General features: G+C 37.5%; 1 long non-coding RNA gene and 1 pseudogene across 2 annotated transcripts in view; one reads left to right on the top strand and one right to left on the bottom strand.

The window, feature by feature from the left end:
- LOC309652643 overlaps window positions 1-26,994 on the bottom strand; it is a 58,676-nt gene that overhangs the window by 19,640 nt on the left and 12,042 nt on the right. The window lies entirely within an intron of this gene.
- Window positions 12,592-25,034, top strand: LOC309652577 (5-azacytidine-induced protein 2 pseudogene; annotated as a pseudogene). Its single transcript has one exon. The product of its transcript is annotated as a 5-azacytidine-induced protein 2 pseudogene (transcript).

Raw genomic sequence — 26,994 nt, 5'->3', positions numbered from 1 at the left:
TGTAAATAAGTTCATTTATATCATCTTTTTTTAGATTCCGCATATAAGCAACATCATACGGTATTTCTCTTTCTCTGTCTGACTTACTTCACTCAGTATGACAATCTCTAGAGAATGAACTTATGGTTACCAGGGGGGAAGGGTTGGGGGGGGGAGGGATAGTTAGGGAGTTTGGGACTGACATGTACACATTGCTGTATTTAAAATGGATAACCAACAGGGACCTACTGTATAGCACAGGGAACTCTGCTCAATATTCTGTAACAACCTAATTGGGAAAAGAATTTGAAAAAGAATAGATACGTGTATATGTATAACTGAATCACTTTGTTGTACACCTGAAACTAACACAACATTGTTAATCAACTATACTCCAATATAGAATAAAAAGTTAAAAAAAAAGATTTAGCGGGTAAGAAAGAACAGGAAGTAGGGTATGGTGGAACTGAGAGCACACGAGCCACGATGGTGTCACAGTGCTTCAGGGAGATCCAAGAAGTCAATGAGAGTTAACTGGGAAGAAGCCAAAATGGAAGGAATGAATCTTGTGAATAAATCTTAGCTGATGATCTGGACCGAGGAGAATATCTGTCAGTGTTCCTGATTTATGTGAGGTTGTTAAAGAAGATATGTTTTTAAATGGCCATGACAAATTGAAACAATGATCCTTAAAGAATATTTTTTTTTCCCAAAAGGAGAGGCCTCTTTTTAACACTATAGAAGCTGCATGACCTTTTTATTAAACATTCAAGCAATATCTAAGCATATGAAGTAGAAAGTGACAATCTCCCACATAATCCTAACCCCAAGTAGAGTTATTGATAATGGATGTTATCTACTGCACATATAAATAAATACATGGATATGTAGATACCTACCTAAATATAGACCACATATGCTGTTCTATAATCTATTTTAAAATATTACCTCATTACCTCTTTTTCTTGCCCTTACATAAGGCTCCACTTCATGCTTTTTAAAGATGACAGGATATTCTACTCTAAGGATTACCAAAATCAATTCAGCCAGTCCTCTGAAAACAGACATGTATCTTTTATTCTCTTGCTATTATAGAAATGCTGCAAAAACATCTTGAACATACATCTTTGTGTACATATGAAAGTTTATCTGTAGGATAAATTTCTAGAACTAGAATTTTAGAGTCAAAGAGTATGTGCATGTAAATTTTTATGTATACGGACTATTGCTTTTCATAAATACTGCACCAATTTGCATTTCTACCAGTAGTATATAAAAGTGAATTGCATTTTTTAGGAATATATTCTACAAGGTTCTCACACAAGAACTCATGCAATCAACAAAATCAAACCTTGTAGAAGTTTTGAACAATTAATAGAGAATAGAAGTGGGAATTCAGCAACATTTATATCACAGTGACATTTTCCACAGCCCACATAAACAGGTGGGCTATGACTGGCATAGAAAATCCCAAGAGCCTGAGGGGATGGTAAGAGTAGTTTTGAATCTGTGCTTTGCTGCAGTTCTTTCCTCCTCAAATGAAGGAAGTACCACCTTTGGAATTTCCATTTAAGTTACTGGAGGTAGGGACTGAGGGGTCCTGAGCTTTAGGAGCTCATCAGTAGCTTTTATTTGCTCAATGAGTATGATATTATTACCACCTCCATCCTGTGAATAAGGACAACAGTTGTTGAATCAATTTAAAAAAATGACAACCTTTTGAGGTAGTACGCCTATTTTAGAGACAACACATTGCACACTCAGGCAGCTCAAGTTTCTTAAAGTGATTTCACAAGTTGGTAGTGTTAGAACAAAAATCCAACCTAAAAAAAAAAAAAAAATCCAACCTAAAGACTTCTGATGATACATCCCATGCTCTTTCTGGGCTGTCCAAACCTGATATTGAACTTATTCTAAATTTTGGTTAGACCCTAAACATATTCTGTTGAGATCCTTTGTCTTAAGCATGAAATCCATGTATTTATAAACTGGGATTTTAAGAATTATACTTTATCTAAATGTTACATGAGATTTAAAAGTTAGTCAGACTCCTGTACTTTTCAGAGAGACCTCAATAGGTGTCTTTTTTCCTCTCTGAAGATCAGGAATTTTAAACCAGAAGTATAAACAATTTGTAAGATTACATTAAAATTTCCAAACTCATGATATTCAAATAGTAGAGTTCTAAACTGAGTATACACAATCTTCCTATACTCTCTCTTTGACATCTGTTTATCATCATGGGAATATTTTTCTCATATTATAGCTGGTGACAAAGGTGATTAATAGTATATTCTTGATATTTTCAAATGTCACCTTTTAAAATATTTTTTCAAAATGACATGGGCTTCAGAGATAAACCCACACACCTATGGTCAACTAATCTATGACAAAGGAGGCAAAGATATACAATGGAGAAAAGACAGTCTCTTCAATAAGTGGTGCTGGGGAAACTGAACAGCTACATGTAAAAGAATGAAATTAGAACACTCCCTAACACCATACACAAAAATAAACTCAAAATGGATTAGAGACCTAAATGTAAGACCGGACACTATAAAACTCTTAGAGGAAAACATAGGAAGAACACTCTTTGACATAAATCACAGCAAGATCTTTTTTGATCCACCTCCTAGAGTAATGGAAATAAAAACAAAAATAAACAAATGGGACCTAATGAAACTTCAAAGCTTTTGCACAGCAAAGGAAACCATAAACAAGACAAAAAGACAACCCTCAGAATGGGAGAAAATATTTGCAAACAAATCAACGGACAAAGGATTAATCTCCAAAATATATAAACAGCTCATTCAGCTCAATATTAAAGAAACAAACATCCCAATCCAAAAATGGGCAGAAGACCTAAATAGACATTTCTCCAAAGAAGACATACAGATGGCCAAGAAGCACATGAAAAGCTGCTTAACATCACTAATTATTAGAGAAATGCAAATCAAAACTACAATGAGGTATCACCTCACACCAGTTAGAATGGGCATCATCAGAAAATCTACAAACAACAAATGCTGGAGAGGGTGTGGAGAAAAGGGAACCCTCTTGCACTGTTGGTGGGAATGTAAATTGATACAGCCACTGTGGAGAACAGTATGGAGGTTCCTTAAAAAACTAAGAATAGAATTACCATATGACCCAGCAATCCCACTACTGGGCATATACCCAGAGAAAACCATAATTCAAAAAGACACATGCACCCCAATTGTTCACTGCAGCACTATTTACAATAGCAAGGTCATGGAAGCAACCTAAATGCCCATCCACAGACGAATGGATAAAGAAGATGTGGTACATATATACAATGGAATATTACTCAGCCATAAAAAGGAACGAAATTGGGTCATTTGTTGAGACGTGGATGGATCTAGAGACTGTCATACAGAGTGAAGTAAGTCAGAAAGAGAAAAACAAATATTGTATATTAACGCATGTATGTGGAACCTAGAAAAATGGTACAGATGAACCGGTTTGCAGGGCAGAAGTTGAGACACAGATGTAGAGAACAAACGTATGGACACCAAGGGGGGAAAACCGTGGTGGGGTGAGGATGGTGGTGTGCTGAGTTGGGCAATTGGGATTGACATGTATACACTGATATGTATAAAATTGATGACTAATAAGAACCTGCAGTATAAAAAAACAAACAAACAAACAAAAAAACAACTAATACTAAACTTTCTTTGGGTTATTTGTATGGAAATATGTTAATATAAATGTTTCAGACATTACATGAAATTTCTAAAAATCTTATATGTTCTGATATAATGTTATAAGTCATAATTCTAGTTATTACTTTAACATGTATAGCTCAGAAATAACTAAATTTCCTTGTCAATTGCATTATTATGAACTTTCATCAAATCTTTAACCGTGGTCATTTTTAAGTCTTTTGTCGTTTACAGACAGTTCTGGGTGTACTCTGATGCTTTTGCAAATATGTTCCTATAAAAGGGTTTCATCTTCAAGGAATTCATGGAAAAGACTCTGACAACTACAGGTTTCTGGTAACTGACTATACTGCTGAACTGAATGAATAAGCATTTTCAGAACTCTAATGGAAAACTGATGAATTCATAAAAGTGCTAACAAAAGATCAAGATGAAAAAAAATTAATTACATGGGACTGAGTGAACTGATGAGGATGATTATAATTTTTGTGACTTTCTGTTTGAATAAAAAAAAGAAAAAAGAAACTGGAAAGAACCAAAATGTCTAATAACAGGAGATTTGTTAAATAAGTTATGATAAATTTCTTTGTTGACCTCTTGTACATAATGAAACTGTTCAGTAATGAAGATGAATGCTTGTGCTATAAAGTATATATGTATAAAATATATCTGCTATTATCCCCCCCAAAAAAAGATGATCAAATATAAAATTAATATTAAAACATTAAAAAAAATATATTCAAAAAACTGAATTAGGTAATTCTATATGTACTCACTTGGAAAGATATGCACATTGAGTTAAATATGTTTCAGAGTAACATTAGCATATGCTCTAACTTTAACTTTTAAATGATGTCTGTATAGTTACTGTGCATATGTTACATAGGCATGTGATATATGCATGTACATGCATTTACACACACACACACAGAAGAGTCTAACGGTGTATACAAACTGAAATTAGAGAGGAAGGTCTCCTTTGCATACTTCAGCACGGACCGAATTTGCTACAATAGGCACAGACTTCTTTAAAAAATTTATTCATATTATCAAAAAAAAAAAACAGGCAAAGAGACTATAGTGTTCATTCCCCATCATTCTAAATAAACAGAGGTCTGACAAAAAAAAAAATAACATGGGCTTACTCTTCTGTCTCATTTTCCTTTCTTATATTCCCTTTTTTCTTTCTTTCTCTCACATTTTTCCTTTGCTATATTAAATCTCCCTAAGAACTAACCCTGGTATTATGATTTCATTTCTTGATGTAACACCACTGACCCATTTTAAATCATTAGTAACTTTGTAAAGGCAACTTGTTATTATACCTAGAGATAGTGTAATAAATAGGTTAGAGAGTATCTGACTGTAATCACACAGAGTAGATTGGCTAGTGTTTCCTACTGGGGAAGCTACAAAGGCCCCTTAGAGAAAGAAAGATCTGTGCTGGGCTGAAGGCAACTTAAAGCAACAGATTGCATTTTGGTTATCACTGAATCCCCAGTCTAAAACAATGCCAGGAACTTAATAGGAAATCTATAAATATTTATGAAATGAATGTAGTTGTTAGGCAGGTTACTTAACCTCCATGGCCACGACTGCCGCACAGCTTCTCCAAGGCACTGTAGATAACAGATTACATATGCCCAGAGACATATGTGCATGACAACTCTGTCTGTTGTGATCTTAGTCATTATTTTATAATACTTTTAGTGTACTTACTAAAATCTTGCGTGCCTTCCTCTTTGTTCTACTGACCTAGAATTTCCATTCGTAGGTATTATTGAACAGAAACATGTACATATGTGCATGTATGAGAATGCTCATAACAACATCATTCTTATTACTCCCCAACTCGAAATTACCAAAATGTCATCAGCATGGTAGATTACAATGGAATAATGCACAGCAATGCAAATGAATAGCTAGCTATACACAGTACCACAGATACTTACTAATACTGAGAAAGACACCAATGCAAAAGATTAAGTAAGCGTGCATATACATATAAAGTTTAAAAGGTAAAACCAAGCTACTGTGTTAGAAAACAGGATACTCGTTACTCTGGGGAAAAAGCTTAGGTTAAGGACTGTGAGGAGCTATGGAGGGGGCTTCTGATGTGCTGGTAATGGTTTATTTCTTGATCTGGGTGGTGGTTACATGGGTGTGTTTTCTTTGTGACTATTCATCAACTTGTATAATTATGATTTATATTTTTTTTCTGCATATGTGTCATCACTCCATAAAACTTATTTAAAAATTAAATGCATTTGTATACAAGTACAAAGGCATAATAGCAAGTAACTGGAATGATAGACATCTTGGGAGCCTTTAGGTTGGATTGAAAAGGAAGAAATAAAAGTGCCATTCATAAATGCTATCATTGTGTACATATGGAAAATCCAAAATTACCAACAAACAAATTAGTAGAATTTAACAAGATTGTTGGATATGAAATCAACATTAAAAATCAACTGTAGGGCTTCCCTGGTGGCACAGTGGTTGAGAGTCTGCCTGCCAATGCAGGGGACACGGATTCGTGCCCTGGTCTGGGAAGATCCCACATGCCGCGGAGCAACTAAGCCCGTGAGCCACAACTACTGAGCCTGCGCGTCTGGAGCCTGTGCTCCGCAACAAGAGAGGCCGCGACAGTGAGAGGCCCGCACACCGCGATGAAGAGTGGCCCCCGCTCGCCACAACTAGATAAAGCCCTTGCACAGAAACGAAGACCCAACACAGCCAAAAATAAATAAATTAATTAATTAAAAAAAATCAACTGTAAATGGCCATCATCAAAAAGTATACAAATAATAAATGCTGGAGACAGTGTGGAAAAAAGGGAACTCTCCTATACTGTTGTTGGGAATGTAAAGTGGTACAATCACTATGGAAAACAGTATGGAGGGTCCCTAAAAAACTAAAACTAGAGTTACCATATGATCCAGCAATCCTATTCCTGGGCATATATCTGGAAAAGACAAAAACTCTAATTCGAAAAGATACATATACTCCAGTGTTCATAGCAGCACTATTTACAATAGCCAAGCCATGGAAACAACTTAAATGTCCAGTGACGGATGAACAGTTAAAGAAAGTTGTATACATATACACAATAGAATATTAATTACTCAGCCATAAAAATGATTGAAGTAATGCCATTTGCAGCAACATGGATGGACCTAAAGATTATCATACTAAGTGAAGTAAGTCAGAGGAAGACAAATATCATATGATATCGCTTAAATGTGGAATCTAAAAAATGATACAAAAGAACTTATTTACAAAACAGAAACAGATTCACAGACATAAAATAAACTTATGGTTACAAAAGGGGAAGGGGGGAGGGATAAATTAGGAGTTTGGGATTAACAGATACACATTACTGTATATAAAATAGATAATCAACAGGAACCTACTGTATAGCACAGGGAACTATATTCAATATCTTGTAATAAGCTATAATGGAAAATAATCTGAAAAAGAATATATATATGTATATATATGTGTGTGTGTGTGTGTGTATAAATGACTGAATCACTTTGCTGTACACCAGAAACTAACACAACATTGTAAATCAACTATATACTTCAATTAAAAAAATCAACTGTATTGATTATATAACCAGATGATTCTTTGTAGTAGCAACTAAAAGAAATATAATTTATAATTAAAGATTATGTAGCACCTAGGAATAAATCTAAAACTCCATTCCCTGGGCTTCCCTGGGGGCGCAGTGGTTGAGAGTCTGCCTGCCAATGCAGGGGACACGGGTTCGAGCCCTGGTCTGGGAAGATCCCACATGCCACGGAGCGACTAGGCCCGTGAGCCACAATTACTGAGCCTGCGCGTCTGGAGCCTGTGCTCCGCTACAAGAGAGGCTGCGAGAATGAGAGGCCCGCGCACCGTGATGAAGAGTCGCCCCCACTTGCCGCAACTAGAGACAGCCCTCGCACAGAAATGAAGACCCAACACAGCCATAAATAATAAATAATTAAAAAAAAACAAAACAACTCTATTCCCTAGTTTTAAGGAGAAAAATTAAAGATGATCCAAATTAATGAAATGATACACATATCATTCATGGATTGGGTGGCTCGATATTGTGTGTATATACATGTGTGTATGTAAATATATATATAGAGAGAAAGGTTTTTAAAAAATATAAGTATATAAAAATTACCCCAAATTGATCAATTGTCAATAAAATGCCAGTCAAATATTCAACAAATTTTCTTGTGCAATGTTACAAGTTGATTCTCAAATTTATATGGGAATACAAAGGGCCGAAAACAGAGAAAATTATCTTGAAGTTTATTAACAAGATGGGAGGGCTTGCACTACTGGATATCAAAACGTATTCTAGAGCTACAGTGATTATTGTATTGGTACTCAGATAAATAAGTAGAAAAATGACGCAGATTAGAAAACTCGGATATAGATCCAACATTAATGGACACTTGATTCATGACAAACAGGGCATGGCAGTGGAGAAGTAAGTCTTTTCAATAAGTAAATGGGACAACTGGGTAATCACGTGGGAAAAAAGGAAATGGCAGTCTCTTACTTCAAACCTATAATTTCCAGATATATCATAGGTCAAACGTAAAAAGCAAAATAATAAAACTTTAGAAGTTAATACAGAAAAATATCTTCATGAACTTAGAGTAGATAAAGACTTATACGATAAAACAGAACACTAAAAGCACTAACCATAAAGGAAGATGCATTAATTAAAATTAAGAATTTTATCAAAAGTTACTGCAAACATGGAAGAAGAAGAACACAGCATGGGAGAGGAGATTTGCAACACATACAGCCAATGAAGGATTAATATTGAGAATATATAAAGAACTCCTACAAATAAATAAGAAAAATGCAAATAACCCAATTGTAAAATAGTCAAAAGTCGTGAATAGGCACTGCACAAAGAAATCAAATGATATAAGAGTATGAAAAATTGCTTAATTCCACTTACAATCAGGGAGATGCAAATTTAGATTACAATAAGACACCAGAATACAGCCATGAGATTGGGAGAAAAAGCAAAAGCAATGGAAAGCCTTACAATACCAAGTGTTAGTGAGGATGTGGAGCAGCTGTAATCCTCATATACTGCTGGTGAGAGTATATGAGATCATTATTCTTCTAAGTAAAGCCAAGTGTGGCCTGTTCTGGTTGTGTAATTTTGATTGCTTAGCCGAATCCCCAAACCACCAAGAGCGGGCATGACAAAAATTGATAGTCAAGTTTTGAGCATAGGGGGGGTAGTTTGATAGAAGAAACCAGGGCTCCTGATGAGTACTGAGTGGCCGTACCAGCACTGGACTGGTTGATGAGCAGTCATACCATACTTTGGGACTTCACCTGAGAGTGATACAACCTTCTTTTCAAATTTAAGCTACTGTTAGTTTGGGTTTTCAGTCTCTTGAAGCTTTAACTAATTCTAACAAAATGCCTTTTCTTGGGTAATATTTCTGAGTGCTTACTATGTTCCATGAACCATATTAAAAGGTTCACATAAGTTATCTCATTCAATTAACTCAACAACTGTACTAGGGTTCTCCAGAGAAACAGAACCAACAGGAGATAGACAGATACAGATATAGATACATAGATAAAAGGATATCCATTAAAACAATGGCTCATGTGATTTTGGAAGCTGAGAATTTCCAGACTCAGGAGAGCCCAAGATAGAGTTCCAGTCCAAGTCCAGTAGCATGAGAAGCAAGAGAGCCAAGGGTGTAAGTTCTAGCCCGGGTCTGAGTTCGAAGGCAGGAGAAGACTGATGTCCCAGTTCAGAGACCACCAGCCAGAAAGAGCAAATTCTTCCTTACTTAGCCTTCTTGTTCTATTCAGGTCTTCCATGGATTGGATAGGGCCCAGCTATATTGGAGAAGGCAATCTGCTTTACTCAGTCTACTGATTCAAATGTTAATCTCATCCAGAAACACCCTCACAGAGACACTCAGAATAATGTTTATATCTGGGTACCCTGTGGCCCAGTCAGGTTGACACAAAATTAACCATCACAACAACAGTAATGAAGTAAGTACTGAGACACAGAGAGGTTACCAAATGTGTGATGAAGTCACACAGGAAGTTTAACACCAGAACACACAATTTTCATTATACTTTATACTACTGCCTGCCCACCTATATATGAGCCTTACCTATCTGTGTTGCTCGTAATATCTAAGAGTACTCTCTGCACACAGCTCTTGACTCGTATACCATTATATACCCTAAAATACTGACTTGGATTAATCAGACCAAATAAAGCATTCAGAGGCTTCTGATCTAAGGATACAATTTTTTTTTTTGCATTCATTCAAGATGAGTCCTGAATAAGCTTTCAATTCAATTGGTTTTAGCAAAGTGAATTTTCAGTACAGAGTGAGATACTAGTTTGTGGAAACTACTGAAAACATATCTTGACAGTAAGTTTTTGCATTTCAGTAGTTGATCTTTATGATGGAAACAAATAAACAAATATACAACAAAGCTTATACAGAAAACCATTGCAAAGGAACCCAATAATTCCCATATGTAGTATTTTCTAAAGTTTTTTTTTTTCCCTTTCTCAATGAATGTGAATTTAGGGCAAAAACCAAAAGTACATCTGTTAACGGAATTAAAATTGCTAAATGTCAACTTCTTTTCCAAAAGAAGTCCTTGAAAACCTTCCCACTTCTAATCATTCGTTTCCTCATTATGATAGGGGGGAAAAATGATGGCATAATTCCTAATAACCAGAGGTGGATGTGTATCATATTAGTAATGTGGTACAAAAATAAATTTGAATTACAGGTTTTCCCTTAGTTAAATACAAAAATATTCCTTCACCGTTTTGACAAATAGTTACTGAGTACTTACATGTGCCAGGTACCACTCTAGGATCTGGAATTTATGACCACAAGTACACGTTTGTTGGAAAAGACAGACAGTAAACAGATAAATGAAAAGTACATTACAGAATGTCAGGTAGAGATGAGCATTATGGAGAAACATGAAGCAGAGTAAAAGAGAGTGAAGAGTGGGTGAAGATGTGGCACTTGGGCAGAGAACTGAATGAAGTGAGGGGACAGTCAGGCCTATATATAGAGGAAGTATGTTCTAGATAGATGGGAACAGGCCCTGGGGCAGGCTGCCAGTATGGCTGGCAAGCCTTGAGCGAGGAGAGCCCTAGGCAATGAGGTGAGTGACGTAGCCAGGATTCAGTGCTCTAGAATGAGAACTATGCATGGAATACAGTGCACATGTATATGCATCAAATTACAGAAAAAAAGCAGAGTAGAACATTCGGTGCTAAACTTTTTTGGTGATAAACTTTTGGTGATAATATTAATCTAAGATGGTGAACGGAATAATTGTTGCATTAGCTATCTCATTTCTGCTGAGTTTTCCAAATATGGCTTTGGGATTTGTGGTAGGTAGCTTACATGGCTCCCAATGGCTCCCTGCCTCCTGGTATTCACACTTTTGTGTAATCTTCTCCTCTTGAGTGCAGGCTGAACTTAGTGACATGATTCAAACAAGTAGAATATGGCAAAAGTGATGAAATGTTGTTTCCGCAATTAGGCTCCAAGACTGACTTGTGTCTTGCTAGCACGCCTCCTCTTGCTGGCACTCTCTTGTCCTTTCACTTGCTTGCTCTGATGAAACCAGCTGCCATACTGTGAAATGCTCTTATAGAGAGGCCCACGTGGCAAGGAACCAAGGGAGACCTCTAGCCTACAGCTTATGAGAAACTGAGACCTAAGTTCAAGAGTCCATCAGGAACTGAATCCTGCTACCAACCACATGAGTGAAATAGGAAGCAGCTTCTTTCCAATCGGTGCCTTGAGGTGACTTTAGCCTTGTGGGAAACCCAGAGCTAGAGGACCCAGGTAAAACATGCCTGGATTCCTGTCCCATAAAAACTATGAGATAATAAATGTTTTTTAAGCCACTAATTTTTGAGACACTTTATTATGCAGTAATATATAATACAGGGCTGCAGTTCTGTTTCTGTATTGAGCACTCAGGGGAAGGAAGTTTTCCCTGCAGGTTTAGCATTCTTGTGTGTGTTATAGAGATGGGAGAGGGTATTAAAGATCCTTTAGTGAGAAAAGTATTTGCTACTTAGAGTTCAAGCTTATTCAGTTTTCCCAATAGGGAGAGATATGAAAGTAATGATACTTGCTTTGTCCTCTGTCCCCACCCACTTACACGTTTCTATTAAAACATTTCATGCCCAATGCCCTGGGACTTAGAAATTATTAAGAGGGGGCTTAAGAACATCCCTCCAAATATATGTACATTTATTATAAATTACAAATATATTATAAATCTGTATTATAAATTGCATATATAGCTATGCTAATATGTTATATATAACGCAGTCACAAATTTAGATGTTACAAGAGGATGAGGTGGAAAATAAATATTACCTTGAGGAACACTGGCTTAGCTGACCCCTATTCAATCCTTCAGTTCTCAGCTCAATAATTACTTCTCTGGAAGTCCTCCTTCTCCCAACCAGGTCGGATCCTCTTTCATAGACCTCTGACTGGTGCATGGGTGGGTCAGTGGTAGAATTCTCGCCTGCCATAGACCTCTGATTCCTTTTTGCCCTGGGCACTTATCTCAGCTTGTGATCATGATTATACATTAATTGCCATAGTTATTTCACTAATCTCTGTCTCCCCCACAAGATTAAAAATCCCATGGTTGCGTGGAGCACCTGCACTTTTTCTCTCAAGTATATTCTTTTCTTTGTTAATTAATTTATTTTATTTATTTATATTAGGCTGCGTTGGGTCTTCATTGCTGCGCCCGGGCTTTCTCTAGTTGCGGCAAGCGGGGGCTATTCTCCATTGTGGTGTGCGGGCTTCTCATTGCGGTAGCTTCTCTTGTTGCGGAGCACGGGCTCTAGGCACACGGGCTTCAGTAGTTGTGGGCTCGTGGGCTTCAGTAGTTGTGGCTCGCGGGCTCTAGAGCGCAGGCTCAGTAGTTGTGGCTCACGGGCTTAGTTGCTCCATGGCATGTGGGATCTTCCCGGACCAGGGCTCAAACCCGTGTCCCCTGCCTTGGCAGGCGGATTCTTAACCACTGCACCACCAGGGAAGCCCTCTCAAGTATATTCTCAGAGAGGGATATAGTGCCTGGCATAGAACTAGAACTCAGTTTGTGGAATGAATGGAGAAACAAGTCTCATGACTCTCTTCTTTCCTTTCCCAGATATGAGTCTCCAGCTGTCAAGCTGGGAGACCAAATCTTCCCATGAGGATTCTGGTGACCCATTCAGCACATTTGGGCTCTTCTTCTGATCTCTTCTATCATTTCATGTTGACAGTTCAGACTATGAGCTTCCTCATGTTACCTCCACTGGAATCCTGGGTGTTGATGCTTTGTCTGAACTGGACTGTGAACCCCAATGTAAATGGGTCAGAATGGAGGTCATTCCCACTTCCTAAGCCAACTTCTCTTAGCCCCAATCTTGTTAGGTCTACCTTTTCATCCATTCTGACTCCATTTAGAAGTTTTCAGCATGCTATGTAGAAAGTCACAGTGTTACACTACTTCACAGGGATCCCAGGAGAATTAAATGATAAAATGTACATGAAAACACCTTAGAAACTGTAAAACATTATTCAAATATTTGTTCTTTTCTTTGTAGTGTACAGAGGTTTTCTTCCTTCAGAAGAAAATACAATAAAATGATCAGGAAATAAATTGTTGGAAGTTTAGCAATTCACTGCCATTAAAAATAACTGATCAAGAAATAAGGCAGGGACTTCCCTGATGGCGCAGTGGTTAAGAATCCACCTGCCAATGCAGGGGACACGGGTTTGAGCCCTGGTCTGGGAAGATCCCACATGCCGTGGAGCAACTAAGCCCGTGAGCCACAACTACTGAGCCTGCGCTCTAAAGCCTGCGAGCCACAACTACTGAGCCCGTATGCCACAACTACTGAAGCCCGTGTGCCTAGAGCCCGTGCTCCGCAACAAGAGAAGCCACCGCAGTGAGAAGCTCGTGCACCGCAATGAAGAGCAGCCCCTGCTCGCCGAAACTAGAGAAAGCCTGCGAGCAGCAATGAAGACCCAATGCCTCCAAAAAAAAAAGAACATTCCATTGTATGGATGTGCCACATTAAAAAAAAAAGAAAAGAAAAGAAATAAGGCAAATAGGCAGGCTTACTTGTACAAGCTATCCAGGGAAGAAGTGATTTTTCTTCTGAGCCAGATGAAAGTAAACCAAGGTTTATTGATTCAGCTGTTGCTACTAGACATCATGTTTGGCACAGATTAAGCGTTGGCTGCTAACTCCAGCACATGTAGCTCCAACTTCTTCAATGAAAGATACTAAGGTGAAGCCCAGATCTTCTGTTTCAAAACTGATTAGAAATTAAATCTACAAACAAGTTTTTAATATAGTATACTAAGATGGAAGACTGCAATGCATAGGGTCTGAAGCAATCATTTTGAGAGTTTAGTGTGAATAGGTTTCACTCAGAGATCTTGTTAAAACTCAGATTGTTGGGCCCTACCCCCAGAGGGTCTGATTCACTGGGCCTGTGAATCCTCATTTATAACAAGCTGTTATGTGATGTCAATGCTTGTCATCTGTGACTCACACATTGAGTAGCATAGATCTAATGAATAACTGTTTTATGGCCCAGTGTGACAGATTCAGAATGGGCATCTTTATAACCCAATTTCAGTTCTGTGAATATATTCTTTCAAAAGATATATGTCCAAAAAGATATGTGAAATACTTCTACTTTATGGTTATTTTCTATGTGGAACTAGCAGCCCATGATCTACCTAAGGGAAAAATGAAATAAGTAACAATAGGTAATCTTTGGTTTTCTCCAGAATTTAGATATAATCTGGAGATAAAAATCATATCCTACTTCCTTGCCAGACAAAATCTTGAATGTGAGTGAAATGAAGGATTAAGTGAAGAATGTCACACCACTTCAAATTCTCAGGGTTGGAGTTTAGAATTAGATAACATGTAATCCAATTCCCTTCATTTCTAGACAGTGACAGGGGAACTGTGCCCACTGAAGGTGAATGACACAAGGTCATATAGATAATGAAAGGCAGGGCCAAGATTGTAACCCAAGTCTTCTGGTTGGGAGCACAGTATGCTTTTCCATCCAATAATTTCCTTTCCTGCCGGAAAAGAGCAGGTTACACATCTGGTTGGAACCTTTTCTTGGCCTCATCAATGGCAAAGATTACAGTAATTTATGAAAATCTTCTCTACCACTTTAGAAAACATTTTGGCAGTTCATCAAATGATCAAACACAGAGTTACCATGTGACCCAACAATTCTACTCCTATGTTTATATATATCCAAGAGAAACGAAAACCTATGTCCACACAAAAACTTGTACATGAATGTTCATAGCAACATTATTCATAACGGCCAAAGGTGGAAACCCAAATGTCCATCAATAGTTGAATGGATAAACAAAATGAAGTATATCCATACAATGAAATATTGTTCAGCAAAAGAAAGGAATGAACTGGCTCCCCCCACGTGGCGCGCGGCCCAGGCGGGCGCTGACAGAGCTGGGTAACTGGCCTTCTCTGGCGGCGGCTCGGCCCTCCTTCCAGGGCCTCCAGGGCCGCAGCCCACTGGCCGGCCTTGCCAGCCTTGGCGCCGCCGAGGCGGGAGAAATGGGAGTCCCTCCGCAGCGTTCCCGGGGCGGCTGCCTTCGCCGGGGAAGCGGCGCTGTCTTTGAGGAAACCGGAAGCCCCCCGTGACCCGGTTTGTTTTTGGTCCGTTTCCAAACACTGGGGAGTTGAAACTCGGCGGCTCTGGGGGCGGCCCTAGGAGCCTGTGTGCGGGCTGTCGTGGATGCACTGGTAGATGATGGTACGTGCATTCTGCATCATGAACAAGCCCATAGGAGAGATACAGTGACTCCAGTCTCAGTGCATTCAGGAGATGAATCTGCTGCTTCACATTTTGCCCTTGTCACTGCATATGAAGACATCAAGAAACGACTTAAGGATTCAGAGAAAGAGAACTCTTTCTTTAAAAAAAGAATAAGATTTTAGGAAGAAAAGCTTATAGGAGCTCGAAGGGATGAAGAAACAAATTCTGTGGGAGGAGAACAAATAAATAAGGCCTATCATGCATATCGAGACGTTTGCATTGATAGAGTTAATCTGAAGAGCAAATTGGATAAAATGAATAAAGACAACTCTGAATCTTTGAAAGTACTGAATGAACAGCTACAATCTAAAGAAGTAGAACTCCTCCAGCAGAGGACAGAGATGGAAACTCAGCAGGTGATAAGAAATTTAAATCCACCTTCATCAAACCGGGAGGTGGAAAAGTTGAGCTGTGACCTGAAGATCCAGGGTTTGGAACAAGAACTGGAACTGATGAGGAAAGAATGTAGAGATCTCAAAATAGAGCTACAAAAATCCAAACAAATGGATCCATCTCAGGAAGACAGTCTGAAGAGCAGAGATCTCCAAAGACTAAGCATTTCAAGTGATAATATGCAAAGTGCATACTGGGAACTGAAGAGAGAAATGTCTAATTTACATCTGGTGACTCAAGTACAAGCTGAACTTAAGAAAGCTGAAAACCCCAGCTGCAATCAAGAAAGCTTGCACCCCAGCAGGATGCATGGAAGACCTTGGGAAAGACAGCACAAAACTGCACTTGACAAATTTTACTGCAACGTACAAAAGACACGCCCCTCTCTCGCCAAACGGCGAAACTCTTTGTCATGCCATGTCTTCCCCTTTACCAGGAGATGTAAAGGTTTTATCAGAGAAAGCAGTTCTCCAGTAGTGGACAGATCATGAGCGATCCATTCCTCACGACGGCACAAACTTTCAGGAACACAACTCTTATGGCAGAAATTCTCTGGAAGATAATTCTTGGGTATTCCCAAGCCCTCCTAAATCAAGTGAGACAACATTTGGGGAAACTAAAAATAAACCTTTCCCTTTACCCAACCTGCCACCACTGCATTACTTGGATCAACATAATCAAAACTGCCATTATAAAAATTAATTCTGAAGAGATTCATGATGTTCTCACGAGGTTGCTGTGTCTCCCTCAGTGGTTTTCTTGGGAAATCATTAACAAACTGAAAGCAGATTTTGATTAAACTTTTGCAGAGTTCTTCAGTATTTACATTTGCACATAATGTACCATATTACATAGTTGATTTTTCAGTATGAAAGAACACCCTCCAGCTCAGAATCAGAATCAGAATCAGGTATATGTTACTAATTAATAAATTAACAAACCTAAGGTGTTTCAAAAAAAAAAGGAAATGAAATAGTGATACTTGCTACAACATGAACAAGCTTTGAAAACATTATGTCAATGAAAGAAGTAAGTTGCAAAAGTTACCAGATACTATATGATTTCATTCATATGAAAGCCCAGAATAGGGAAATCTATAGAGACAGAAAGTAGATTAGTGGTCCTTTAGGTCTGGGTTGGTGAGGGACACAGGAATAGGGGAATTATAGCTAAAAAATATGGGGTTTCTGGAGAAGGTTCAAGATGGTGGCATAGGAAGATCTTAAACACACCTCCTCCCATGGACACGACAAATCTACAACTACATATAGAATAATTCCCTTGGAAAAAGACCTAAAATTTGGATGAACAAATCCTCCACAAAAAAGGGTAAAAGGACAGCATTGAGATAGGTAGGAGAGAGAGAAATATGGGCTCCCAGGGAATAACCCACATCCCAGCTGTGGTGATCCACAACCAAAAGGGATCACAAGGTACAGATCTTTTCCCTGAGGAGCAAGGGATTCCAACTGCACATCAAGCACTCCAACCCCTAGATCCTGCACAGGAGAGACAAGTCACCTAAACACCAGGCTTTAAAAACCAACAGGCAAAATGCTCAGGAAAACTACAGAACTGCATGGAACAGAAGACGAACTCTTAAAGGGCTTGCATGCAGACTCACTTGGCTTGAAAACCATTGCAAAAACACCAGATTGAAAAGCTCATGGACCATAGGTGATGGGGACCCACTTACTAATATTGAAGCAACTGCTAGAGAGGCAAGAACCAGTTGAGATGCTCCCTGGGGACTGAGTCATTGGAGGGAGCCAACCTCAGCGTACCTTGCTAATACTGGCACTGGTGGGCACCATTTTGGAATTCTCTAAACTGTTCGTGACAGTGGGCACACCCTGCTGAAAGCCCTGCCCACCCCTGCACCCCAGCTGGGCCTCATAGCTGACCAAGCTATAACCCTGCCCACCAGTGCCCCAGGGCAGCCACCACCAGGCCCTGCAGCTGGTCTGGGTGACAGCCCTGCCCTTTAGCACCCTGCAGCAGCTGTAGCCCTGCCACAAAAGGTCAAATACAGCCTACAGAGGGGACACGGCTTGAAAACCCGGCTCTGGTGGCCAGGTAGGATTGCACTTCTGAGCCCCACAGGACATCTCCTAAATAAGGACACTCCTTCAAGACTGGTAGACATAGCTGATCTACCTAAAACAGAGAAACAAACACAGAGAATTAGATAAGATGAGGAGACAGAGGAATATGTTCTAATCAAAAGAACAAGACAAAATCTGAGAAAAAATTAATCAAAACAGAGATAAACAATACACCTGATAAAGAATTCAAAGTAATGGTCATAAAGATGCTCACCAAACTCAGGAGGAGAATGGATGAACAGAGTGAACTTCAATGAAGAGATAGAAAATATAAGAAAGTAGTAAACAGAAGTTACAAATGAACTGAAGAATACACTGGAAGGGTTCAACAGCAGACTGGATGAAGTAGAAGAACAAATCAGCCAGCTAGAACACAAAACAATGAAACTCACTCAGACAGGGCAGCCAAACAAACAAACAAAAGAGAATTTTAAAAAGTAAAGATACCTTAAGGGACCTTTGGGGACAACATCAAGCAGAATAACATTCACGTTATAGGGGTCCCAGAAGAAGAAGAGAGACAGAAAAAGGGTCAAAAAATATTTGAAGAAATAGTAACTGAAAACTTCCCTAATCTGGGGAAGGAAACAGAAATTCAGGTCGAGGAAGCCCCAAGAGTTTCAAATAATATGAACACAAAGGGACACACACCAAGACACATTATAATTAAAATGGTAAATGTTAAGGATAAAGAGAAAATCCTAAAAGCAGCAAGAGAAAACAACTTGTTATATACAAGGAAAACCCCATAAGGCTATCAGCAGATTTTTGAGCATGAATTTTATAGGCCAGAAGGGACTGGCATGACATATTCAAAGTGCTTAAAAAAAAACAAAAAACAAAAAAAAACTTCTAACATAGAATTCTCTACCCAGCAAGGTTATCATTCAGAATTGAAGGAGATATAAAAAATTTCCCAGAAAAGTAAAAGCTAAAGGAGTTCATCATCACTAAACCAGCTCTACAAGAAATATCAAAGGGACTTCTATAAGCTAAAATGAAATGGTGCTAATTAATAATAAGAAAACATACGAAAGTAAAAATCTCACTGGAAAAGGTAAATATATAATAAAAGTAGTAGATAAATCACTTATAAAGCAAGCCTGATGGTTAAAAGAGAAAAGTAGTAAAACTAACTAAAACTACAATAATTAGTTAAGGGATGCATAAAATAGAAAGATGCAAAATTTGTCAGCAAAAGTATAAAACATGGGGAGGGGGTAAAAAGATAAAGATTTGGAATGTTTTCAAATTTAAGTTGCTACCAACCTAAAAGGATGTCATATGTGACTCTTACAGTAACCACAAGGAGAAAATTTAAATACACAAATTAAAATGAGAAAGGAGGGCTTCCCTGGTGGCACAGTGATTGAGAGTCTGCCTGCTAATGCAGGGGACACGGGTTCGAGCCCTGGTCTGGGAAGATCCCACATGCCGCGGAGCAACTGGGCCCGTGGGCCACAACTACTGAGCCTGCGCGTCTGGAGCCTGTGCTCTGCAACAAGAGAGGCCACGATAGTGAGAGGCCTGCACACCGCAATGAAGAGTGGCCCCCACTTGCCACAACTAGCGGAAGCCCTCGCACAGAAACAAAGACCCAACACAGCCAAATAAATAAATAAATAATAATTAAAGGTGCTAATAATTAAAAAAAAAAAAGTAAAATGAGAAAGGAATCTAAACATAACACTGCAGAAAACCAGCAAAACACAAGAGAAAAGAGAAAGAGAAATGAACAGAGAGGAACAATAACAGCCAGAAAACAATGAACAAAATGGCAATAAGTCCATACCTATTAATAATTACTTTAGATGTAAATGGACTAAATGTTCCAATCAAAAGACATAGAGTGGCATAATGGATTAAAAAAAAACAAGACCCTTCTATATGCTGACTACAAGGGACTCACTTCAGAGGAAAGGACACACACAGAATGAAAGTGAAGGGATGGAAAAAAGATATTCCATTCAAATGGAAATGAAAAGAAAGCTGGAGTAGCTTTACTCATATCAGACAAAATAGACTTTTAAACAAAGCCTGTAATAGAAGACAAAGAAGGGCATTACATTGTGATACAGGAATCAATCCAGCAAGAAGATGTAACATTTATAAATGTATATGCATGTAACAGAGGAGCACCAAGCTATATAAAGCAAATATTAATAGGCTTAAAGGGAGAAATTGAAAGCAATACAACAATAGGGGACTTTAACACCCTAATTACATCAATGAAAAGAGCATCCAGAAAGAAAATAAATAAGGAAACAACAGACTTAAAATACACATTATATCAGATGAACTTAATAGATATATATGGAATATCCTATCCAAAAGCAGCAAAAACACATTGTTCTCAAGTGCACATAGAACATTCTCCAGGATAGATCACATGTTAGGTCACAAAGCAAGTCTCAATAACTTCAAGAAGACTGAAATTATATCAAGCATCTTCTCTTACCACAATGATATGAAACTAGAAATCAATCACAGGAAAACGCACAAAAACATGGAGGTTAAGCAACTGAACAACCAATGAGTCATTGAAGAAATCAAGGGAGAAATAAAAAAATACCTAGAGACAAATGAAAACAGAAATACAACACATCAAGATCTGTGGAATGCAGCAAAAACAAATCTAAGAGGGAAGTTCATAGCAATACAGGCCTTCCTCTAGAAACAAGAAAAATCCCTCCCAAACAACTAACTTTACATCTAAAGGAACTAGAAAAAGAAGAACAAACAAAGCCCAAAATTAGTAGAAGGAAGGAAATAAAAAAATTAGGGCAGAAATAAATGAAGTAGAGACTGAAAAAACAATAGAAAAGATTAATGAAACCAAGAGTTGGTTCTCTGAAAAGATAAACAAAATCAACAAACTTTCAGCTAGACTAACCAAGGAAAAAAGAGGATTCAAATAAATAAAATCAGAGATGAAAGAAGAAAAGTTACAGCTGATACCATAGAAATACAAAGGCTCATAAGAGACTACTATGAACAATTACATACCAACAAATTGGACAACCTAGAAGAAATGGATAAATTCCTAAAAACATACAATCTTCCAAGATGAATAATGAAGAAATAAAAAATCCAAATAGATCAATTACTAGTAATGAAATTTAAACAGTAATCAAAAATCTACCAACAAAAGCCCAGGGGCAGATGGTTTCACTGGTAAATTCTACAAAACATTCAAAGAAGATATAATACCTATACTTCTCAAACTCTTTCAAAAAACTGAAGAGGAGGAAAAACCTTTTAAACACATTTATGAAGTCAGCATTACCCTGATACCAGAACCAGATGAGGACAGCACAAAAACGAAAATTATAGGCCAATATTCTTGATGAACACAGATGCAAAAATCCTCAACAAATATAAGAAAATCAAATCCAACAATACGTTAAAAGGATCATACACCACCATCAAGTGGGATTTATTCCAGGAATGCAAGAATGGTTCAACATCCACAAATAAATCAACAAGATACATCACATTAACAAAAGGAAGGATAGAAATCATATGATCATCTCAATACATGCAGAAAAAGCATTTGACAAAACTGAACATCCATTTATGATAAAAACTCTCAAGAAAGTAGGTATAGAGGGAACATACCTCAACATAGTAAAGGCCATATATAACAAAACATCATACTCAACAGTAAACAGCTCAAAGATTTTCCTGTAAGATCAGGAACAAAACACTACTGCCACTTTTATTCAACATAGTACTGAAAGTCCTAGCCATGGCAATTAGGCAAGAAAAAAAAGGTATCCAAATTGGAAAAGAATAAGTAAAACTGTCACTATTTGTAGATGACATGATACTATATACAGAAAACCCTTAACACTACACCAAAAAAAAAGTTAGAATAAATAAATTCAATAAAGTTGCAGGATGAAAAATTAATAATATATAGAGATCTGTGGCATTTCTATACACTGAAGCACATTATCAGAAAGAAAAATTGAGAAAACAATCTCATTTACAATTGCATCAAATATATACAATGGAATATTACTCAGCCATAAGAAGAAACGAAACTGAGTTATTTGTAGTGAGGTGGATGGACCTAGAGTCTGTCGTACAGAGTGAAGTAAGTCAGAAAGAGAAAAACAAATGCCATATGCTAACACATATATATGGAATCTAAAAAAAAAAAAAAAGGTTCTAATGAACCTAGGGGCAGGACAGGAATAAAGATGCAGATGTAGAGAACAGACTTGAGGACACAGGGAGGGGGAAGGGTTAAGCTGGGGTGAAGTGAGAGAGTAGCACTGATATATATACACTACCAAATGTAAAATAGCTAGTGGGAAGCAGCTGCATAGCACAGGGAGATCAGCTCCGTGCTTTGTAACCACCTAGAGGGGTGGGATAGGGAGGGTGGGAGGGAGGCACAAGAGGGAGGGGATATGGGGATATATGTATACATATAGCTGATTCACTGTGCTATACAGCAGAAAATAACACACCACTGTAAAGCAATTATACTCCTATAAAGATGTTAAAAAAAAAAGAATAAATTACCTAGGAATAAATTTAACCAAGGAGGTGAAAGACCTGTACTCTGAAAACTATAAGACACTGATGAAAGAAAACGAAGAAAACACAAATAAATAGAAAGATATTCCATGTTCATGGACTGGAAGAATTAATATTTGTTAAAATGTCCATAGTACCCAAAGCAATCTACAGATTCAATGGAATCCCTATTAAAATCCCAATGGCATTTTTTATAGAAATAGAAAAACAATCCTAAAATTCATATGGAACCACAAAAGATCCCAAATAGCCAAAGCAATTCTGAACAAGAACAAAGCTGGAGGCATTACACTTTCAGATTTCAAAATATATTACAAAGCTGCAGTAATCAAAACAATATGGTACTTGCATAAAAACAGACATATAGACCAATGGAACAGAATAGAGAGCCCAGAAATAAACCTACACATAAACAGTCAACTGATCTTTGACAAAAGTGCCAAGAGTACACAATGGGTAAAGGATAGTCTTTTCAATAAATGGTGGTGGGAAAAGGATATCCACATGCAAAAAAATGAAATTGTACTATTATACTACACACATAAATTAGCTTAAAATGGATTAAAGACTTAAACATAAGACCTGAAACCATAAAACTCCAATAAGAAAACAGGGGAAAAGTTTTTGACATTAGTCCTGGCAATGATTTCTTGGATATGATACCAAAAGCACAGACAATAAAAGCAAAAAACAGACAGACTAAAAAGCTTCTGCACAGCAACAATAACAATCAACAAAATGAAAAGGCAACATAGAGAATGGGAGGAAATATTTGCAAACCATATATCTGAAAAATAGTTAATATCCAAAATATATAAGGAAGTCCTACAACTCAATAGTAAATAACCAAATAACCCATTTAAATAATGGGCAAAAATTAACTACTGTTTTTCATCTACATGGAATTCCCAGTCACAGTGGTGAACCCCATGAAGATTTCAATGTTATGTGAGAATAGCAATATACAACTGGGAATACAGTGCACAGATAAGCAGTTTAAATTGCTTTTGTGGTACTCCCAGCCCTTTCTTTAATCTGGCTTCTTTCTATTCACCTCCCTTAGCTCTCCCAACTCATGTTAATTTCTCCATTGCCCTCACACTTTCCAAATCTTTGCTTCTATTTGATTATACTGTCTATCATCCTACCCCAGCAATAAGCAATATAAATGTTTGCAAATAACTGATGACCTCCTTGGGTATCTCCTATAATAATTAAACACACTGATTTACTTGAAATAGAAACATCAAAATTTGATGGCTTTAAGTTGATAAAATTGAATACATTACCTACCTCTGTAAGCTCAAAATTCTGTTTTGAAAAACACCTGTATATCCACTATTTATTGTTTTTTGTATCTCTTCTAAGAGATATTTATACCACATTCTGTTGATAATATACTTTAGGAATACTTAACAGCTTATTACTATTTAAAATAAAATATTTGACTAGAAATCTTTAATCTTAAGAAACCAATGTAATAAGCCACACAAATGATTCTAACATTTTACAATTCTGACCTACAGGAAAACTCTTATGTCATGGTAGCCAGAAAGCTATGGGCTCTACATCAATAGATTCTAGTTTGACATAATAGTGAACAAACATTTGGGTAGAGAGCAGGAGCAATAAGCCCATTTTTATTTTTAGCAACCTTAAATATCAATACTTTCCTAGCAACGTCAGAAGCCTGGTGACAGACACTAGGGAATAATAGCCCATTTCTTTTGAACCTGTATTTGTGTCACGTAAACATTAACAGCCCAAGTAAACAGGGATCAATACATATATATATTATTATATATATAATATTATATACACATAACATGTTACATATGTATAATTATTCATGGTATTACTTTTAATATTTTTCATAGAAATAAAGCAACTGAGTTCATTTTTGCTTTGATATGACTGATAAAATGAAAGTAGATACTAAAAGCCAACTGTCAAATAAGATTTTATTTTTCCATCATCTTTATTATCCTTAGCAGTATTGATAGGATTAAAAATAGTGATTTAACAAATACCTAAACTTAAACCCAAACCTGAAATGGTATAGTAATGTGAATTTTAAAAAAAATGCCTGTGCTTCCCTGGTGGCGCAGTGGTTGAGAGTCTGCCTGCCAATGCAGGAGACACGGGTTCGAGCCCTGGTCTGGGAAGGTCCCACATGCCGCGGAGCAACTAGGCCCATGAGCCACAATTACTGAGCCTGCGTGTCTGGAGCCTGTGCTCCGCAACAAGAGAGGCCGCGATAGTGAGAGGCCCGCGCACCGCGATGAAGAGTGGCCCCCGCTTGCCACAACTAGAGAAAGCCCTCGCACAAAAACGAAGACCCAACACAGCCAGAAATAAATAAATAAATAAATAAATAAATAAAAATTTAAAAAAAAATGCCTTTCAGTGCAATTTGTTTAAATATTTTGCCATTTCCTTTTTCCATGTAAGTGTCCAAGTATTCTGTCTTCTAGCTAGTTTTATAGCTTCTATTAATGCACTACTGTAACCTAGTAATTTTTGAAATGGTTCATGAGATCAGCTAAAATTAAACAAGGCAATGGGCAGACTATTTTTAGCCCTCAAATCTTATAATTGTCAGATTGTTACACATAACATGAAATAAAAGAGAATACAACAACCACATTCATATTAAATTATATATTAATGTATAATAATGCACAGTTGTGTGTGACATTTTAATTTTCTGATTGTATGTAATTATCTGAAATCAGAGGACAAATCAACAGAAATTATCAGACGTCAATAAATTATCTTTCAAATCAAAGAGAACCAAAGATATACTATTTTAAGACATCTTTGATTCACTTTCCAAATGTAGACTAAACAGCAATGTTTCCCAAAATTTGACATACATTAAAATCACTTGGGACATTTTAAAGTTGTTGATGCCCAGGATGCACATCATAACAACTAAATCAGAATGTCTGGAGGTAGGTGCATTTTTTAAAAAAGATTCCTGGTGATTCCAATGTACAGCAAAGTTTGGAAAAAACATATCAAGTATATAAAATTTTAGCACTTGAATTTCAGTAGTATTAATTTTCTTAGATGATAATAAAGGTTATTGATATTATTTTCCTTTCAAATATACTTTGTTAAGGTGATAATTTGGGGAAGTTTCACATGGAAATCCTTTAAGTATCGACAAGAAATCTTTGTACTATGAGCCAGTAAATATGAGTTGACACATAAATGCATATTTGAAAATTTATATAAGCTGCTTTTCAGATAATTTAGGTAAATTGACAGATTTTCACTTCTGACAGAAGACTTCAGAGAAAGACTATTATGCAACTGATAACTTGGCAGTGTGCAGCCAACTCATCTTTGTCAACATTTAGTGCAGGGGTGAGGATGACAAGCCATGAGAAACATTTTCATGTAAGAGGGAGAATGGTGTGGAGGAGAAAAAATGTGTTCTGAATCCAAATTCTTGGAGTAGTGCTCTGTTTTTCTCCCCTTGCTAGATATAGTGCTGGGCAATTTATAATCTTGAAACTCAGTTTTTTTTCATCTATAAAATGCGACACTAATATCACCTTTGCTCTCTGGGTTCAGCATTGGGAGGATCATACACGATTATAAGTGGGCTGGAACTATACAAAACAAAACATACAGGCTAGTTGTTTCATCATTGAACTAGCCTGATGATTCATGCAGATAACAGATTTAGGGTACACATTACCTGGTCAATACTATTATTCTACTCCTCACATTAGTTTAAAAAAAAACTTTCTCTTAAGACTTCCCTGGGGGCACAGTGGTTAAGAATCCACCCGCCAATGCAGGGGACACGGGTTTGAGCCCTGGTCCGGGAAGATCCCATATGCCGCGGAGCAACTAAGCCCATGAGCCACAACTACTGAGCCCGTGTGCCACAACTACTGAAGCCCGTGCACCTAGAGCCTGTGCTCTGCAACAAGAGAAGCTACCGCAATGAGAAGCCCACGCACCGCAGCGAGGAGTAGCCCCCGCTCACCGCAACTAGAGAAAGACCGCACACAGCAATGAAGACCCAACGCAGCCAAAAATAAATAAATTAAATAAATAAATTAAAAAAAAAAAACTTTCTCTTGATTATGAGTCTCAGATGGGTATGGATAAAGTATCAAACATCAATACTCTGGCCTAAGAGATGAAAAGTGACAGTAGAAGATAAAGGGAAAGTTAATTACACTGCTGTGCGCTGCTAAGCAATGTCCAAACTTTAAACCAATTTCTGAGATGAAAATGTAGGCCTGGGAAATATTTCTGGGAGGAAAATATTGGACTGCAAAACCCGGGCTTCAATCATGAGAGCTATAAATATTAATTACATCAAACACTCATTGAA

This window comes from Balaenoptera physalus, assembly GCF_965194825.1.
Source record: "Balaenoptera physalus genome assembly, chromosome: X".
Lineage (NCBI taxonomy): Eukaryota > Metazoa > Chordata > Mammalia > Artiodactyla > Balaenopteridae > Balaenoptera > Balaenoptera physalus.
The sequence above is the reverse complement of the archived record's forward strand: the minus strand, read 5'-3'. Positions and strand labels throughout refer to the sequence as shown.